The sequence below is a fragment of the Hydractinia symbiolongicarpus genome, chromosome 5 (assembly GCF_029227915.1).
Source record: "Hydractinia symbiolongicarpus strain clone_291-10 chromosome 5, HSymV2.1, whole genome shotgun sequence".
In the NCBI taxonomy this organism is placed as follows: Eukaryota; Metazoa; Cnidaria; class Hydrozoa; order Anthoathecata; family Hydractiniidae; genus Hydractinia; species Hydractinia symbiolongicarpus.
Genome location: NC_079879.1, coordinates 4,385,489 through 4,403,125, shown reverse-complemented (window position 1 = coordinate 4,403,125; position 17,637 = coordinate 4,385,489). Strand labels below are relative to the sequence as shown.

The window sequence follows — 17,637 nt, the reverse complement described above, 5'->3', positions numbered from 1 at the left end:
AAAATAAGCAAAAAACAGCAACACAAAATACATATGTGAATAGGCTTTATTTGTAATCATCATAGTAACAACAACATAAACAACAACACATAAATACAATAAAATAAAAATGGCATGATTATGTAGCTACTTAAAAACAACCTTACAACACAACAACCTACAAAAACGAAAGAATGAACACTGATTTAGCACAACATTCAGTCAAAAACATTTAGCCCTATTAGCCTAATAGCAAGAAAAAAAACTGTTTTTTTCTTCGGTAACCATTTTTAGTTCACACCCTTAAAATGTTGAATCAAACTTGAAATTACCTTTTAGCTGTTATGCGATAATTACTATAAATACTTGAAATTTTTAACAAAACAAAATCATTCAAGAACATATATATCGTTAGCTAGATTATTACACGTTTTTGTGTCCATCTGGATATGGTTGTAATAAGTAAATATATATGGTAAGTCATGTTCGCCATGTTGATAGAACAACAAACATTTTTTAAGTCTATCAGCATGACAACTTCTTTAGTGAAAATGTGAAAAACTTTTGTCATTTCACCCATTAAATAAAGCCATGCCTTTTCCTTATTCGAATCGTATATAATTAGCACCATTTCCAGGAATTATTTCGATACAAGGCTCGAGATTTTACGCCAAAACATCATAAAGTCTTGTCAAAGTTTTCCTTCCAAAATTAGTGATCTTTTCTTGGCCTCGTGGCATGTTATAAAATCGTTTGAAAAGTTTTGAATCTACAAAAGTAAACATACAAAGTTGTTAAGAAGTTAACAAATTGTTATACATATTACACCTTTACCAGCTACAAAAAAGTAACCAGCTGACTAGCTATTCAATTTATTGTGACATTATAATTTGATATTACTTTTTGTGGCGTAGTAGATTAGTGGTTATAGCTTTTGTACTGTGTGCGGGAGACCGGGGTTCGACTCCTCTTCACGGCGATTCAACAGGGTGAGTGAATGTTAACCCAAGCCATGTGGAGGAATTTGGAAGATGGCACACTGTGGATGTTGCCGAGGTTTGTCTAGTAGAGCGCGGCCCTTAATTGGGTCTGCGTAGCTCAAAATGAGCATTACATACTCTAGGACTCCCCATCTAAGCCATGGCCCCTCCTGAAAATAAAAGACAGGGTATATCCCTCGATATTTGTGAGGCTAGCCATGTAAAATATGCACATATATTTGTATAATGTTTTGTTACTTAAAAAAATAAACAAAAAAAAACAACCAAGAGAACGCTCTTTCAAGCTCTTTTAAAATTGACACAAAGCTTTTTCAAATGTGTTAAAAGTAAAACTATAAACAGTTTCATGTTCACACTTGCTAGCACAGCAATAGAAAGCAATTGTGTGTCTTACTCTAAGATCAATGGAACTAAAAGTAAACAGATGTACCTGAAAGCGTAGTCATCGAGTTAATGCTATTATTTTTGTAAAGTCGAAACCTGCTTTTCTTCCAAACTGCTTTTCTTCTGCAATCACAGGCGACACCGAGAATAAATGTTTTCCAGTAATGTTTCTTCTTTTTTGAGTGCAAAATTTTAGCATTGTTGCTTTTATTGCATCTTACAGCAGACTCTACGCATTCTCTCGTGCTCATTGCTGAAGCCATGGTGAACAAAAAGAATTGAAATAGGGAAATCTCAGCCTATCTTGCCGAGATTGTCATATGCAACGGTCAATGATTAAAATAAACAATTGTCTTTGTAAGGTGGATCTTCTGTCGGCCTATAGAAAACTGCTGTAAATTTACCTAAAGTCGCCGAAAAGCACTCCACAGTCGGCAAAATGTGCTTTTCGCCGACTTTACCAAATTTCACGGTAGCCTATGGAGTCACTTGGGAATAGGCCTGACGTATGAAATAGAACAAAATATTAAATCGGTACCGTAGCACTAGGAAAAATCTTACAGACTCGGCAAAGCACCGTGAAGGAGACACTGCTACAACATAATATAAAAAAGAGTAGTGAAAATCGAACCTAATTGTAACAATTATAGAAAGCGCGGGGAGGCTAAATTTCTCCTTAGGTGAGTGCCGACTTCGCCAATGTGTAAATCCGCCCCTGGTTAACGCAAAAATATAATGACCCTATTTTCTTTTACATACCCTAAGCAAGAAAAGTAGAATACCAAAAAAGCCTCGGTTCCTAAATTACTTGCTTTAAAGATCGATACGTTGGCTGTTTCATTTAACTAAGCTTAAAAAGGTATCATTGTATTCTTCTTATTGCAATCACAGCCTTTATATATTTTATATATGCAGCAGTTCTATTGAAGTCACAATCTGTATTTACTTGACAAATATCAACAAAACTAAAAACTTACTTTTTCCTGTGGCAGGTAAACAAAGCCTAAACTTAAAGAAACAAGTAATATATAATATATTAATTATATGTGAGTACATCTTGCATCCAGTCATTGTCTTCTCATTCGAAAAATATTATAGATATAACTATTTTGCGGAAGAAAAAGCCATGCTTAACACTGAAACTCCCATTGCGTTCATACCCAAAGTGTGTTTTACATTTTAACTATAGCTACGTTAAACTATGACTTCTTTGTACAGAGGTAAAAAACAAATCAGCCGTAATGTTAAGGTTGCTATATGCATGCATGCATGCATGTGAACATTGAAATTTCTACGCACGTATGCATGAATGCATGTAAACACACAATTTCCTTCTTCGTTCACGTTCAAAGAGCGTTCACCAAGTTTTATATAAGAAACTTGAACTGTTTAGCTGTACACTGTTTTTACAGATAATCTAATGGTAACAGTTAGAAACCCACTTCTTGACTCTTACCATAAGTTTAGCCAAATAGTAACATTTTTGGTTAATTGTCCCATACCTCGAGCTTCGGCGGACACAGAAACAAAGTTTTATGCAATTTCAACGAAAAAATTGTTTGCAATCGCATGCAAATTTGTTTCTGTGTCACATAGGTTCTACTTCTTAATTTGTACTTTATTTTATTGTTTAGTAGAATGATTTAATTTTTGACAAATTTTTACAATTTTTAATACGCATTGAATTAGTGACCCTGTTATTTTGTTACCTTGTACAGCTAGCTACGCATAATACACGTCACACCGATTTAAATGAATAACTATTACAACTGACATAACTTTTATTGTTGAGTGTAAATAGATTTTACTTAACTTGATGTCACGACATAATTCATAAAAAAAATTAACTGGGTTTGCGGGCACTGTGATTGTGTGAATGAAGAAAAGTAGTTCTGATAATGTTTCTTTACATATGCATCACAACAAAGTGGAATAACATTACAAATTCTGAAAAAATAAAAAGCATTATTTTCTTATTCACTTTGCTGAGCGGAAAAGAAGATCCTTAATACATATAGGTGAATATTTATCATAGCACATCCGTATTTCATTCTCAACATCATTCTCCGATATCCATCCGGATAAACTATCTGAGTTTATCACTAACATATTGCAGCACGTAGTGTAGTGGGTTCGCCTGCGTCTCCCAGTTTTGGGGACCGCGGATCGAATCCCGCTCACTGCTTGGCAGTATGTTAGTGATGAACAAAGTAGTTCTTCTTCAATAAGATCCTTAATGTCTATGTAATTTCTTTAAGACTTAGGACGCTATTAGAGAAATAAAATTTAGTGAGTGGAGTATGGCTTTGAATGTTTCTAATGTAAACAGAACTGTATATAATTCACGCCATGTGAAACTAAAGTTTTTCTCATAAAGTTTAAAATTCTTAAAACAGGTGTATGCTTTGCTGTCCGTTCTTACGTACGCTATAACGTAATCACTACTAAACATCTATTTCTACAATTCTGTAGGGAATGATGTGTCTTGTGTTAAACAATTTAAAATTATCACGCCAAAAGATAATTTCCTTGATAGCCTGATCTTTTTCTTTCAGATTAATTCGAGAATCTTAAGACATTTCTGCATCTATGATCTTGTATAAGTTTTTTCAGAAGCATTTTTGCTAAATTTCTCGCTGTTGAATACGGTAAGTTTTGAATGATCTTATTAATACAATCTGAGATGGAGTTAGCTCGTATTTGAGGGACGGCGAAAAGTAAATTCAGTTTCCGGAATCCTTTTGCTCTCAAGCAGTATTTTTATTGAGGCAGTAACGAATTTTTTCTCCATACGAGATGATCTATTATCTTAAAAATGCACTTTTTTCGGGGTCGAGGAAAATAGAAATTTATAGCCATGTTTTAGGATATCTATAATTGTTTTGTTTCCTTTTATGGAATCTCAAAAGGAAATTTTTGTTTTTTAAATTGCCTCTTACACTTTCAAATTTATTATTGGATTTTGATTTACATCTTGCAGACGAAATTAAGGAAATATTAACTTATCTTTAAATGTGCTTTTATTTTTTAGCTTCGGGCAGCATGTTCGCACGTGTCTGTTTTTTTCCGGACCTGAAGCAAGTTCCTGTTGGCTTAAGGTTAGTTGCACTGTGGAGAACAACTCGTTCGAGGTCTGATTAAGCATTCTGAAACTGAATTCTATCTAGAGGATTGGAGATCGTCGACGATACATTCGACAACTTTTTGATTAATAATTTCTTTCTTCAATATTAGAAGAATCTCCTGTAACATTTTTGTAGATCTGTGCTTTGAGCCTTGCTTTGTCAGATATCCCAACGTCTCAAGGTCACGTGGAAAAGATTCATCAAACTCGTATTGTTTTTTGTTATCCTTAAGCTTAAAAGAAACTTTGGGCTTCTTTTTGAACTTCTTTCCTGATTTATAATTATCCTTTTCAAACTTGGTTTAACTTTTAATATTACAAAGAGAAAGTCTTTCCTGAGCAGATCTGTCGTCTTTCCGTCTTTTCTGACCTCTCGGTACACTTTCGCCACCAGACATGTCTAACTCGTACAACTATAACACGTGGAAGCTGACAAACTAACAGTAGTATCAGTATAAACTCTCTGTAAACACGAGTTATCATCACCATTTAATGTGGGAAAATCAATTCCACAAAATCAATTTTCTCATCTTGATTATAAAAATTATCTTCAACATATTAAATGAGGCCACTCCGTTTCTTTTAAACTAAGAAACGCAGGACCACAAAACCACAAATTAATGTCAACAAGTGGGGCACATTCCTATATATATAATAACAGTAGGATTTTCTGCTGGTGGTATCACTTTCCATTCTAAATTAAGTCTTTTTTCCTGCAATCTGTTTATGCAAAAGGTTAAAATAAATCCACGAGTATATGAAATACTAGAATCAATCCAGTCAAATTCATTATCAATAGTATAAACTTTCTCAAAAACATAAACCAACTGTTTTAACAATCTGGATAGCATTAATGCTACTATCAGTTCTTACCTGGGCATTGTTTGAGGTTATAAAGGAGAAACACGTGACTTAATAGTACAAAGAGCAGTCTTTATTATTCTAGAGCGTGTTTCCAAGCGTAGGTAAAAAACACAACCATATGCTGACTTGAAGGGTCGCTGAAGCCTTGTCATCGAACACTAATAATGGATCTGAAACGTTATCTTACCAACAAAAATTTCTATTCAAGTAAACGATACTTACTTTATCCAATTCTATGACTATTTGATTCCTTTCATGAATGAAGTTTTCACATGGAGTGTCCCACTTAATTTTTTTTGCGAGCAAAGCTTTGAAAAGATACTTTCGTCTTAACAACTATGGGATTAGTTAGACCGAAAGGATAAAAAATAGACGCCAAGGCTTGTAATACGTTGCGATTTGTCGCCGTTTTCAATTTGAATTTATTTTTATCTTGTTAAAACCAGAAAATAGAAAATCACAATTTTTGTTTAATATTATCCCAAGCACTTTTATTTCCTGTTCTCCATCGTAGGTCTTTTTAACTAGACTTTCTAAATTTGCATCGTTAGATTAAAATGTTCTTAAGTGGACAAAAGCTTCTAAAGACTCGATTTGCATTGAGCACTGCTGTATAAATCATCCAGATGTAAAGATGGGAGAAGTTTTTTCCCAAATTTCTGGTCTGCATCACGATATATATTAATATGTTTCTGTAGTACAACTGAGAGAATGAAGGGTAAAGATGTATCACCAAAAATAATACGACATTATCTGTGCTCGGTCAATTTATTTTCTTTCAAATTTTAAATTTGTTTTGTTCAATGTTTTCGTGCCGAAGAAACCGAAAGTAATCACGGTAGCCTTTGTGCAAGGAAATTTACAAAACGTTTTCTGCATACCTCCTATAAATGCGGTGTTTGCCCGATTACCAACCGTATTTTAAGCGAGCGAGACGAACTACTAGACAAGCTCGGCGAGTTTATGAGGTTGATTCCTTTAGCGCAGCTAATGGAAAACATATTTGTTCATCAAAATTCAAATTTCTTTTAAAGAAAGGAAAATAAAAAAATATTTAGTCGTTTAGTTTATGAATTATTTATTCGTATGGTTTAGTGTTAAGATAAGGTTTGTATTTTTGAGTAACCAAACGTTGTGTAACGTTTTGTAATCTTTTTATATACTTCATGGTACTGCTAAAATATAAATATATACAATTGAAACTCCCTCCTGACATCATTTTGCTTTCAAGGAATATACGATTCCTTTGATTGCAAACATTATTTTTTTCTAGTTCAATCATTTAAGTGTTTTCCGCGAAAATATTTGTTTCCTAGAAAAAAGTTCTACAAAAATTTGCCACATCAAGATATTGAATCTGGCATTCAACTTAAAACGTTTTTGTAAAATATCAAAAAATCCCTTTTTTAAAATGTTTTAATGTTTTGATTTAGATAAAAGTTTCGGCTATTAATTGTACCTATTGTGTGTCACAAACAAAGATAGTTGAGTGGTCACACCAACTATCAGTTGGCGGAAAGCCATGAAATCACTACAACTCTATTATCATTTTTAAGTTAAAAAGAGAGTGGTCAGCGTTTTTCACTGCGTTAGTAACTAGGTATAACTTCTGACAAAATTTAGTAACTTTCTTAAACCTGAATCCTGGCATGCGTCTTAGAATGAACGGAGTAATGACGTTATTAAAAAAGGTTTAAACCTTAATATCTTTGTAACCATTCGCAAAAAAAACATACAAGAAAGGATTAAGAATTTCTAAATAAAAATCCTATTTATTTGCGGTGTCTTGCTGACGTCAGCAAAGTTTTTAAACACATATGTCTGCTAAGCGTTCCTTAAAAGCACATGATCTTATTATTGTGATTGGCATTTCAGGTTGTATGCAATTCCGGTAACAAGCAAGTAGTGCACAAAATATTTTGCTGCATTACAGTTTTGTTTCTAACGTTTTCAAACCTCATTCAAAATTAAACTGAGACAGCCTCTTCAATATCGCCTAATGGTTAGAGATAGAGAGAGGGCAGAGACTGTATGTTTTAAATTGACGGTATCCAAGGTACTGGAATCTATGGAACTCATATCTAAGGTCCTGGGAAACAACCTATTACGACTTTTAACAATATAATAATAATAATAGTGACGCATTATGAGCCCTATTACAGGAATCTCTACGCTTTGGAGAATATTTTTATTTCTAAAAATTTCCTTGTTGATCCGCCAGGAAAGTAAGTTAGCATAATCAAAAATATTGAGCAAGGGAGTATGAGTTATAAACGCCTAAATACAGAAACATTCACATGCTAATTGCTGAACGAATAAATATTGAACAAGAAGATCTTACCTTATTGAGAAGTTACTATGCCTGAATCATTAAATTTTATATAATAACTTTTTTATCATAAACTATTCAAAATTTTGTATAGTAATTGCAAAGGTATCGGGTTAAAGATTTTACTTCTTTTTAAAATACTACTATGTGGGTAATCTTTAATATAACTGTCTCATTTATACTCTTGTATTGTACATACTCGTCATACCAGTGTTTTTAATATTTCACTGGGCGTGGTATTTTCCACTTTATTACAAATTTCTAAGACTTGAACTGTATTAATTGATTCTAACGAATTTGCCTTGAAACATACTTCCTATGTTGTTTTTTAGAAACAAGGAGAAAATTGGTACAACTTTATATTTTCCATTGTGCTTTTTGTTTTTATTGGTTAAAAATTTATAGCCTTATCGTTATTATTATTATTCTTTACAAATTGTTCTTATAGAGAAAATAAGTACATGTAATCTTGGAGGAAAGAATACGGAAGGAGAAACAACTTCATTTCTGTGCGCTTTAAATGTATTGAATTTTGTATTGTTTTTAATTTCAAAAGAATAAGTGCGTGAGGTGCTCGACCGAGTCTTTTTCACGAAAAAATGATCAAATTTCATATTCTCCTTTAATATATGGAAAGTGTGCCTAATATAAGTCGGTAAACATTGCTGTTAAAAACTTTAACAATACGTTTGGAAATAAGCGTTTAACCGTTATATTAACCTATTTTTGCAGGCTTGAGTATACCACTTTAATCATGAAAAACAATATAGATAGATATGCGCTGGACGAGTGCCGACAAAATGTGTGCTGGATTAATGTTTATTCTAACTAAAGAAATAACTTCTTATAACAGAACGTCGTTTTAAAACGAGTTATAAACTTTTTCTTTTTGTTTACAAAAGTTTCGAGCATGTGCTTCTTGGCTAATTATGTTAACATGAAAACAAAAGAAATTTTACCGATTTCAATATGGCTTCTTGTTTTGATAATGCTATCAAATTCATCATCAAATTATCTAATTGTTTTTATAACCAATCATAGTTGCGAATTGTTATTCACGAATAATTTAGTCACACAACCGCCAAAACTTCAGCTTAAGTTTCTATACAGACACCTGCTAAAACCTCACGCAGTGTTTCAATAGAATTAAAGAGTTGTTTCTCCTTCCGTATTCTTTCCTCCAAGATGTAATTAAGCTAAAAATTACTGAAACTTATAGTAATAATAATCGAGAATTGAATTTTACAATTTTAAAACATGCAATATATTTACTCGGTTTTGAAGTTCACTTTAAAGTTCAGTACTTTTTGAAATTATTGCTAATGGCCATAACCTTTAACCCGCAGGACTTGTTGTTGAAATTAAAGGCAGGTATCTATTCCAACAATGTGGTCGAATCGATCAACGTCGTTCAAATGGATGTTACTAAAAATAAAACATTGCCTAATCTTCATTAGCGTCGACCTTGTTGTCAAACGAAGGATTTCTTTTTATTATATTGTCAATCGATTAAAATTTTTCCAATAAGATTGAATTATAACCCCGCGATGTAAACAAATCGAAGAAGAAATGTACATCATTGAGAAATGAAAAAAATTTAATTGCATATTTCATACAGCAATATCAATACACTATTTAACACTAAAAATTGTTAACAAAACAGAAATTATTCGCAGATGAATGTTGAAGAATTTGAGATAAAATTTGTAGAATAAGTTTGCGAATCACAGTGTCTTGGGAAACTTCCTCGATAATGTTAAAGTCGGGAGGTAAATGGCTAAGAAATTTTAGAAAATTAGTACAAAAATATTTTTGTTTATCGTATTTAGGTGTCATGAAATTTTAAGTGCATGCTCAGTATTATTATTTCATTCATCAAATTTGTGGTATTGTTTTAATGTAAATTTTAATGAATCGCCATCGATTAGTGGTCGAATTTAGGAGGAAATCAATTTTAATAAAAACGATTCGTTGACGTCGAAAAATACGACCAGGTTCGTTTAAGACAAAACCCAAATAAAGATATTGACCTGGTGTGTCCGTTTTTCTGTGACAGGAAAAGTGGATGTGTAAAATTTTCTTTAATATAAGCGAGAAAGATGTTTTTGCGAAGCAATTGAGCTTGGCGAGCGAAGCGAGCAAAGCGAAATCGTGGAGCACGTTTGCTACGCGAAGTATACAAAGAGAATTATTGAGATTTTCAAAATTTTGACAGAAAAAAAATCATATAAAATCAGCTTAAGGAGATATGACTGATATTTTTTCAAGAAAAGAAATTTTTATCAGCGTTTCAAGCTCTACACATTAAAGGCAACGGGTTAAAAAAATTAATTCAAATATATTTTATATAAGCCCTGCTAGCGGCAGCAAAACTCCTTTTTTTTATCAGGTCTAATTGGTTTTTTAACGACTATTTTCTATATTAATACAAACACTGTATCTAGGTGCAGACGCCAGAAAAAGATATGTTTTAAATATTACATTTTCTGACGTTACTACACGGTGGTAATTACATTAATGTAACGTCAATATCTTCAATCTATATAATAATACGCCAGTTCTGTCTGTCTGTGACTTTTGCAAAGTGGATAAAATTTCTTTGATAAAGTCTATAAAACATCGCCTATAAATTTGTTCTGTAAATTAGCAAACTTTGACGTTAAAGCAATATTGACGTCAAAGGAAAGTATATTAAGATTAGTGAAGCCATTGCATTGCACTTTTAAATTTAAGGCTTAATAACATGGAAACGGGTGGAAATAACTGACGTCATCTCCTGCGTGGGTAACTAGGGACCACCTAGGACCAATTTGGGTAAGTTTCCCAAACCTGGGTCCCCAAATCCGTTTCGGAATGGGTGGGTTGATGACGTCATCAAAAAACCTTTAAACCCTAATATCTCTGCAACCGTTTGTCAAAAGTACACGATCCTATACATTTTCTTGATCAGCGTTTCAAGATCTATACGATGAAGGCAATAGGTACACAAATTTCTTAAAAATAAATTTTTGTGTTTGACAGGCCATTGCTGACGTCAACAAAATTTTTAACACCTTATATTTCCTTAGGCTTTTGTCGAATACATATGATCCTATACATTATTGTGATCAACGTTTTAACCTTTACACGTTATAGGCAACGAATAAACTAAACTTGGCCAATTTTTTTTGTACCTGCACTGTTGATGTCAGCAAAAAATCTAAAACAACCTATTTTTCCATTGTCCTTCTGCCTAAGTGGATTTATCCACGGGCTTTATCGACTAGTCTATATAATAATACGCCAGTTCCGTGTGTCTGTAACAGGCAAAGTGGATATGTTCATTTTCCTTTCATCTTACCGAAATTTTCTTTAAAGTAAGCGAAAAATGCATGTCTAATATGTTAAATTTTCTGACGTTACGGCGCGACGTCAATAACACTACTTTAACGTCAAAATCCTATATTAAATTAATGAAGCCGTTACAGTGCACTTAAAACTTTAAGGCCATATAACTTGGAAACGAGGTGGTGACGTCAATGTTTTTTCACCGCGTGGGTAACTAGGGACAACCTGGGACCAATTTGGGTAAGTTTTTTAAACCTGGGTTCCCGAATCCGTTTCGGAATGGACGGTTTGATGACGTCATCAAAAAACCTTTAAACCTTGATATCTCTGCAACCGTTTGTCAAAGATACATGATCATATACATTTTCTTGATCAGCATTTCAAGATCTATACGATGAAGGCAACAGGTATACATATTTCTGAAAAATGTTTTTTGGGTTTTCACAGGTCTCTGCTGATGTCTGCAAAATTTAAATGATGGTTGTTTTTCTCTGTTATCCTGCCTAAGTGGATTTTTCCACGGGCCTTATCGACTAGTTTAAATTAATAAAGCCATTACAATGTTCCTAAAGGAAAATTGATGTCAAAATTTACTTTTTTGATTTTTTGTTTTAATTTCTATCATACTATAAAAAAAAACGTTCCCAAAAAAGTATACAATTTTATCATTTTTGAGGGAGATATAAGGTTAAAAATTTGCGGATTCTACTAATGAGGCACAAAAGAAGTGCAATCATTTTCCCACCTCCCAGTCTTTCATAATGATGGAACCAGTCAGAATATTGGCTATAGGCGATGAATCTATAATTCCTAAATAAAGCACCATTGGTAGTATTAAAATAATTTCAAACAGTTGATAAGAACCAGGTCTTCTATTTTCACATTTAAAAATGATGGTTTTTTCTTCATAACTCCTTAACGCTGTGCTGCATGGCTACGATTTTTAAGCTAAGGGGACACGAGGGACATTTTAATCTGCATGCTACGCAACATTGCTTCATTGCACGTGCAATGCAAAAATTTCTTGTGTCCCATATCTATATTTTATTGCAATAGAGCAAAAAAATGTTGCATGGAGCAAAAATTTTCCTCCGCAACTTCGGGGACAAAATAGATCAGAATCTTATTTGTGCCTGTGCTCCAGGGACAAAATTTGATGAACATTTTGCATCGCAAATGTTGCTCGTGTCGCCACCTTTTGCAACATGTCCCGGAACAAAATTATTGTTGTGGGACATTTGCGTCACGTGTCATCCTCGTCTCCCCATGTGTCCCTATGTCCCCATGCCCCCGCATTGTGTCCCCGGTCAAAATATGTTCGAAAAATCCCAAGACCGAATAGGGTTAAACTAAAGCTTTTTTTTTTACCTTAATTCTCCTTTAAACTTTGACGTTAAATAACTTGAAAACAGGATGGTGTGATTAGTCATTTCTTAATCGTTTTCCTGGGTCCCCGACCTCGTTTCGGAATAAACAGGTTGATGATATTATTAAAGATGAAGGATTTTTAAATCTTATTATGTCGGGAATCGTTTGTCGTACACGACCCTAAATATTCTCTTAACCAGCGTTTCAAGATCTATAATTTGAAACAGCTATACATATTTTGTATTTTGGAACGTCTCACGTCAGCAAATTCTTACAACCCTATTAACTCCTCAGGCGTTTGTTAGGATCAGCATTTCAAGCTATACAAAAAGGCGCCACGAGTAGAAATCTTTCTAAAATTATACTTTCGTGTATTTGTGTACACACTCTATTGTTTTTCTACGTAAGACAATTTTTATTACGGACTTTTTCCAATGACATAAACACAACATTTATTTTGATAAGAAGAATACATATTTAATGATTCTTCCGTTGGTTTAAAATATGGTCTTAATAAATCAAATTTTCGTTTAGATAAAAAAAAACAAGGTTACGTGACACAAGTTTTTCGTCAAATTTAAGAAATTAACAGCAGACAACCATACGACTTATCAGAATTAAGGCACTAGATAGATATGGCTTTAATATTTTATATTGCCAAATTAAATATATTAACAGGTAGCTGTAATCATTAGTTTTAAATAAAATGTAAAAGCAAAATGTGTTTCAAAACAAAATGCTGAAATGTATAGTCATTTTTCAGAATAAGTTTTCATAACAACATTAAAGTGTGCTACCTAACTGCATTAATCATAAAAATCAGTAAGAAATTTTTTATCGGCAAACTGTATTTGGCTACTTTAACTTTTTAGTTCCAGATGCATCAAGAGCTAGCTAGATAGCCACAACTCCAAATTAAAATAAATAACAATACTTCTAAATGAATGGAGATAAGTTCGTTGAATTTTCGTGGAGTTTTGAAATTCTATAGGAAGCCTTTTCCTCCACTTTTACTTTACTAAAATTTCTGCTTTGCGCGATGGCTTCGTCTGGAATTCTCTTTGGAGTTTCTTGAGGATATGAAAGATCTATTACAGTTGCAATGAAACCGTTGCTATATGATAACCCTTGGTAAATAAGTCCACTAAAATGCCTTGGTCATCGTCAAGTACCCTACCCCTTCTACTCCTCCCCCCTCCTCCCTCCCTTCCCTCTATTTTTCTCCTTCCATTTTTTCGTCTTTCTCTCCCCATTTTGTAGCTTCTTTTCTACTCACTACCCCCTACTCCTCTTATTTCTTTGGCTTTCTGTCTCCTCCTTCTTTCCTTCGATATCCCTTCTCCCTTTTTCCTGCTTCTCTCCTATTCTCTCTCTTTTTATTGACATTTTTGTATGTTTTCCCTGTTTTATTCTTTTCCTTTCTCCCACAACTCTCTTCACTTTCTCTTGCTTTAATTTTTCTTCTCCTTCTCCTCTTTAACATATTTCTCCATTTTAAAGTTATGAATGGTAAATTGTGTATTGAAGTTGCGACATGTTGCATAAAAAATCAATACCGAGTTTATTCAGGTATTTATCAAAACATCAAAAGAACAGCGTTTTGCTTAGGACAATTTCCCTTTTATTCTGACTTGAAAAATTCTACTACAAAAAAGAAAAGATCAAATTTTATTCTTTGCAAAACCAATTATATGCATAAAGATTATAGTTTTAAAAAAAGGAGGTGGAAATCTAACAAAAGAACATTCTTCCATTACCAGCTAAATTTGAATACAATGAATACTCTAGAAATAGAACATCGTTAGAAACCAAAGTTCATTCATCTTTTTAATTATCTCTCCTCTTTAGTGTCTGTCGAGGAAAACCTCTGTTTGTTTGATGCATCAAATTGTGATATTTTTGTATCATTAATTTGTTTAAAAAAGTAGAAAGAATAATTAATCACTATTGAGATTAATTATAACAGCCTCCCTCAGCTTACTTGTCTTAATAAATTATAAAAAAATGGAGACACAACAACAAAAGCCATTTATAACTTCTAAAGTACTGTCCGTCGGAACAGATTTTAAGTCTATATTGTAACAAACCTTTGACCCATTAAGACCATGTAAGCATATATTATACTCAACAAGGCTTGAATTACATTATCGTGGTGGTAGTTGCTTCAAAGATGACACAACTACGAGAAAAAATAAATAATTGTGTAGATGATGCATTGTAACATGGACATGCTTCCATTCTGGATAATTATCACATGTTGAAGAAGATAAATACCTATCAGTTTTTGTCAGGAACTTGAATCATCATAGTTAATTTCTAATTGTTATATTTCAGTAAATAATTTTAATTTTAACGAGATTTTTTTAAGTTTCTTATTGCGTTATATTTTAAAAAGAACTTAAAAAAATTGGATGGCGTCAGCTCCCTAAACCTGAATAACGTATGGCCTCTAACACCTAAACTTCATTTCAAACCCGCTCAACCATATACTGAACGCAGCACCAAACGAACGACATGAATTGCTCTTTTTGTTTGTAACTACACGCTCCAGTGCACAACATTGGCACAAGTTTGCTCAGTATAACACAAGAAACAGAAGATGTTTGCACACCACCACAAAGACAGGACGTAAAGATCACCCGAAGCATCTCGGTCAGTACGGTCGGCGATCGTAGTTATATATTTATATTATTGTTAGGACATGTGTATTTATAATATTAGTATTAAGGACGTGTATTTAACTAATACTCCGAGTGTTTTTGAATGCTTTTATGCCCCCACTGCTGGAAGTGTCTAGAACTTCTAGACCTTTCGATATATCGGAGTAAGGTCGTATTATTAGAGAGCTGACATTTAATTAGTGGTGCGGAGATTTTGTGCAGTTGTTGACCGTCGTTTGGGCTGACAATAAGCACAACTCCGGCGGAGCAGTATTTTATTTAAAAACACCAAATTGCCTAATGATAACATTTCTTGAATTTCGGTTTGGTGTATTCAAACAAAGAAACACGAAGTTTAAGATCTTATTATATTCGTTTCCCATCACTTTACTCTTAGCTATCGAAAGTGCTGCTCGCATTCCGATTAGAAAAAAATATTGAGTGACGTTTTTGCTGTTCAAAAAAGTGAGAATTCATTAATATGGTAAATATGATTTCTAATTGTCATATAGAATTGACCAAAGACCTTGCAGTAATTGTTTTAGTATTTTCAAGTGAAAACTGCTGCATAGTCAAATGTATTTATACCAAGTAAAATAGAAAAGAGAAAGAGATAGGGCATCATAAAGAAAATGATATTGACTACTATGATTTAGGTTCGCGTATATTTGTTAATGGTTCTTCTCACCGCATATACGTGGTGTTTCCTAGCAAACAAATCACATGCTGTCAAGAACCCACCCATTTCAGATTCCAAGGAAGATATTACGGTAAGAGTTAAATTATATTTAGTATATTGAAGTACTGATTTAAATGAAGGTTAGTTAAAAAAGGTCCTGTTGAAAGAGACATTAAAACGTACTAAGGGTCCATTAAAACAATCCCATAAATAAAAGAAACCGCATAAATAAAGTGTAGAAAGTAACTTACCTACATGTAAGCATTTTATGGCAAGAACACTTAATAAAGATGACGACAGTGTATTTTTGTCTCTTTTTTTCAATTTGACCATCATGATAATTATTATATAGGTGAAAATGACCAAAGAAAATGTCAAGTACTCGCTACGTCATTGCAAAATGTTGTTCAGAGAATGTGAAAGAGACAGTGACTGTGGCTGTTACTCAATGTTGAAGTGTTCAAAACTGTTCGGTAGAAAACGATGTGTGTACAGTTATGGCGTCGATCCAATGTAACGTTTCTACCTTCCCAAATCCTACAATATCTGACTAAATGGATAACTTCTGTGAAAATGTGACAATATTTTTTAAAAAAAGCAAATAGTTTATATACTTTTTTGGCAAACACTTTGTCTTGAAGAAAATTTAGAATCAAATATGTATAATGTATATTATGAAAAGATATTTATTAGCATATTTACAAGATGAATGTGAGCATTTTATAAGTTAAAAGTTGGTGCTAGTTACCAACGTAGTGAAAAACGCCGACGTCACCACTCTCTTTTCAAGTTATTTAGCTTAAAACTGATAATAGGTTGTAATGACTTTATCGCTTGATTATCGCCAAGTGAGATAGCTTCTTCAATAATGCCCGATGGTTAGAGACAGAGGGAAGGCAGAGACTCTATGCTTTAAATTAACGGTATCCAAAGTACTGGAATCTATAGAACTCATATCTGAGTTCCTGGGAAGCAAGCTAGTACGACTTTTAACAATAAGATAATAAGAACAGTGACCCATTATGAGACCTATTACAGGAATCTCTACGCTTTGGAATATATTTTTATTTCTAAAAAGTTCCTTGTTGATGTTCCAGGAAAGTAAATTAGCATAATCAAAAATATTGAGCAAGGGAGTATGAGTAAATAAAATAAATGAATAAAACGCCTATAAGTAAACGAGTAAATGAATAAAACGAGTAAATGAATAAAACGCCTAAATACAGAAATATTCACATGCTAATTGCTGATCGAATAAATATTGAACAAGAAGTTCATACCTTATTGAGAAGTTATTATACTTGAATCATTAAATTTTATATAATAACTTTTTTTATCATGGACTATTCAAAATTTTGTATAGTAATTCCCCGTTCCCTCTATACGGCTAATTCGCAATGCATTATGGTAGTTGTATTCCGCGAAAACGTAAACAAACCATTCGTAGTAACAAAAATGGCCGAACAAGTACACTTCATCCTTAATTCTACTCAAAACCAAAGCGATATACAAAATTCTAATCAAGACAACAGTTTTTTTCAAAACTTGGGCTCTCCTGCAAGCATTGGCTCAAACTTTTCATCAAGTTCAAGCTTTTTATTGCAAGCTAAAAGTAAAGGAGGAGGGATAACTTGCTGTGTACCTCTCTGTCAAAACAACTCAAAGAAGAATCCAGACTTATCTTTTTATGTCATTCCTAAAGACTCAGAGCTTCGAAAGAAATGGCTTTTTATGATCAGTAGAAAGGATTTTGTACCTTCTACATCGCATAGAGTTTGCTCTGTTCATTTCACTGGTGGAAAGAAGACATATATGAACAATGTTCCCACAATAGTCCCAAAAACTATCAAACCAACAGCTAGCAAACCAAGAAAAACTCTCAACAGTACAAACTGTAAATTGCAACTATTTTCTCCTGTGAG

The 17,637-nt window shown here is 33.1% G+C and overlaps 1 protein-coding gene and 1 long non-coding RNA gene across 2 annotated transcripts in view; one reads left to right on the top strand and one right to left on the bottom strand.

Moving 5' to 3' along the window:
• Positions 1-8,342, bottom strand: part of LOC130644258 (uncharacterized) — a 38,455-nt gene extending 30,113 nt beyond the window's left edge. The window contains exon 1 of the mRNA XM_057449794.1: positions 7,694-8,342. The gene's annotated coding sequence lies outside the window, so the exon portion shown is untranslated. The remainder of the gene's footprint in view (positions 1-7,693) is intronic.
• Positions 8,343-13,664: 5,322 nt separating this feature from the next.
• LOC130646258 (uncharacterized) lies at positions 13,665-16,381 on the top strand. The gene is made up of 3 exons (XR_008982771.1): positions 13,665-15,028; positions 15,434-15,520; positions 15,693-16,381. It is a non-coding gene; the product is annotated as an uncharacterized LOC130646258 (long non-coding RNA).
• The last annotated feature ends 1,256 nt before the right edge of the window (positions 16,382-17,637 follow it).